General features: G+C 43.5%; 1 long non-coding RNA gene across 1 annotated transcript; it reads left to right on the top strand.

The window, feature by feature from the left end:
* Positions 1-931: 931 nt before the first annotated feature.
* LOC135295397 (uncharacterized) lies at positions 932-2,601 on the top strand. The gene is made up of 3 exons (XR_010357470.1): positions 932-1,591; positions 1,697-1,802; positions 1,907-2,601. It is a non-coding gene; the product is annotated as an uncharacterized LOC135295397 (long non-coding RNA).
* Positions 2,602-2,934: the final 333 nt, after the last annotated feature.

The raw sequence follows: 2,934 nt of genomic DNA, 5'->3' as shown, positions 1-2,934 counted from the left end.
AGTTATTGCTGTCCAGTCTCCAAACCATAGCAGGAGGCTATCCCATGGTCACATTTCAGTAAGAACAAGACAGAAAGCTGAAGCTGACAGTCAGAAGTCACGGTTTTTGTAAGCACTGATTTTCCAGATCTTTGGGGCTTCTGGAGTGGGTTCAGTCGGTGAAGCTTTTCCCATACAGAAAGAAAAATCTACACTGCAATATTACGTCTGCCACCTGATTTGAGACTGGAAGTTCAGCAAGGGCCATTCCCCTTGCAGGGATGTAATAGGGAAGGTAAAATGCAGCAGCAGACAGATTTTTGCTCTGGATGCTTAGACCAGTTATTCTTTTTGCACTTCCCCTGTCAGGAATCCTCAGAACTCACCCTGCTCCTGTGGCATTACTGCAAGTGGAGGCCAGGCTTGCAGCATTCTGCCTCGCAAAACCAGTCCCTTTGGCTCTGTTTCTCATTCTTTCCTCTTCTCTGGGGAGAAGAGGCAGCTAACTGAGATATAGACTGGGGAATCAGAAATCTACATTTTTGAGTGCGCCTCTTTCAAAAGGCAGGTTTGCTCCTTTGCAACCTTTCCCATCACCCTTTGTTACCCTGAGCCATCAATGTGTCGTGAAAAAGCCTTCAGCCCCAAGAAGTGCCTTCTGATCATGACAGAAATATGTCCTCGCCCTGGCAGGACTCCTCATAGGCTCCTGCAGCTGGCTTTCTTATCATCCAGAGGCAATCCAGAGGCAGCTTTGAGCAGCTCCACCCCACCTGCGGCTTCTCTCCCCCCTCCTTTCCCTGAGCCTCTTCCCCTGGAGAAACGCGGGGGGCTGGGAAACGGCTACCTGGGGCCCTGAGCCGTGAAGAGGTGTGATGGAGCGCAGGGAAAACAAAGTGAACGCCATGAGAAGGCCGTCCCCCGCTTGCCCCCCTTCCCCAGGCGGGCCCACCAGAAGCGGCCGGAGCGGGAGCCGCAGCCGGGCCACAGGGCTGTTTGATTGCCTAAGCCTGGTGGCCAGACAATAGGACCAGAAAGAATGGCTGCTTCCTTCCTTCCTGTCGAGTGTTCTGCCTGAGTGAGCAAATTCAATAGCACTTCGCTTCGCAGCAACACCAGGCTCTCTCGCACAGGCGAAAATCAACAAAAGAGCCATTCTCGGGCATTTCCAACTGCACCTAAGCCAAGGCACTGAGCTGTGGAGCCATCCGGCCTGGGGAGGGGAGCCACGCAGACACTGCTCTTGGGTGTGCGGCCAGGCACAGTAAACATCCAGGTTATTCTTTATGGTGAAGGACTGCTTTTTTTTTTTTTTTTTTTTTTTTAATTTAATTTTATTTTGTTTTGTGGGGTTTTTTTGTACTTTCCTGAAGATTTCGCTGCTGCTTTAAACCCCTCCAAGACAGGCTGGTTAAAGGGTGCAAGGAGGTATTCAGGCATAACTAAACTAGGTGAAGGTGACACAAGAGTCGCTGTGTAGAAAACTTGCTGCTTTCTGCAGACTCAAGTGATCACACATTTAAATCACAGAGTGGCTGAAAATAAAATAGGTGTCAGTGAATGAAAATATTTGACAAAAGCAGGCAAGCAGATGACCAAGATTTATGCTCAGGTGGGTATAAACTGAAACACCAATCCCTATAAATTTCATAAATAAGAAAGATAACAATTATGTGTTGAAGTTTTTATTTGTATAAGGCTCTTTTCTGTCTTCCAGATCCCATTCAGTGCTGTGCCAAAATGAGAAGGGATATCGTGTTGCTAAGAAGACAAGGACCTAGAATGTGCACACCCAAAGCTGACAGTCAGAAGTCATGGTTTTTGTAAGCACTGATTTTCTAGATCTTTGGGGCTTCTGGAGTGGGTGCAGTCCATGAAGCTTTTCCCATACAGAAATAAAAAGTGATCTCTGTACATCACTTTGCAGCACAACAATCAGCACTGAGGAATTCCTGTGCATGTGCAGTAAGGCATCTCCCCTTGCACTTGCATGGCATAGGACAGGATACTGAGGGACGTATTCTTGTGAACATCTGCGTTTGTTGATTCAGTGTGTGTGGGAAGAGGAAGGGGGAAGCACAGAAAGAATCTCAAAAAAAGAAAAGTTTACATGGAATTTTTGGAGTGATCTGTCTTTCTGTTAAAAAGCTAGTTTTTTGCTTTTGAAACAAGCAGAGTAAGATTTTGCACTTGCCTGCTGCATCTGTTTTCTCAAGCAAAGACCTGTTTGTTTTTCCCATTGTGTGTGAACCATATTTGAAACAGACCACTGAGCCAAGTTACATCAAGTCTGTTTCTTTTCTACTTCTGAACTATGACAGATTATCCTAACCCATCTGCAGGCATGATTAAAAATATGAAAATAATTTTTACTTTTCTTTTGAACTGCCTTTGATATAGTATTTGCTGTCAGATAATCTATAGAATTTTAACATCTGGTAATGCAAAATGGTATGTTATTGCAGCTGAAGAAAGAACTATTTAGAAATTTTTATAGCAATTTTTTTTGTGGCATCCAAGATTGCAATTGTGGCTTCAGTTTACAATGAACTTGTGGTCATACAATTATGACTAAATTATTCATTTTTATGCATCAGAACATAGTCTATAACACAAAGGAAAGAAAACCCAAGTCCAGCACAGAGGATTTTTATTAAGATAAAGATCCTGCTTACATGATTGGGATAAGTGATATTCAAATATGTCATCACCCAATCTTAGGAAACTAGCTCAGACAACTTTCTATTAAGCAATAACCTATAAGTGACAAAACAATATCTGTTTCAGTCATTGCACAGTGAAGTCTAGATTACTGTAGTTGAAAGATTTTTCTCTTTCTCCAAGAGCATTCAGAAGAAGCATGCAGAGAAAAAAACCACAATCAAAGTAGGAGAGATGTGTAGACTTTCACCTTCTAGAAGCTGAAATCAATGGGAACTCGTACAATTTATAGAT

This window comes from Passer domesticus, chromosome 2, assembly GCF_036417665.1.
Source record: "Passer domesticus isolate bPasDom1 chromosome 2, bPasDom1.hap1, whole genome shotgun sequence".
In the NCBI taxonomy this organism is placed as follows: domain Eukaryota; kingdom Metazoa; phylum Chordata; class Aves; order Passeriformes; family Passeridae; genus Passer; species Passer domesticus.
This window is presented reverse-complemented; position numbering and strand designations above follow the sequence as displayed.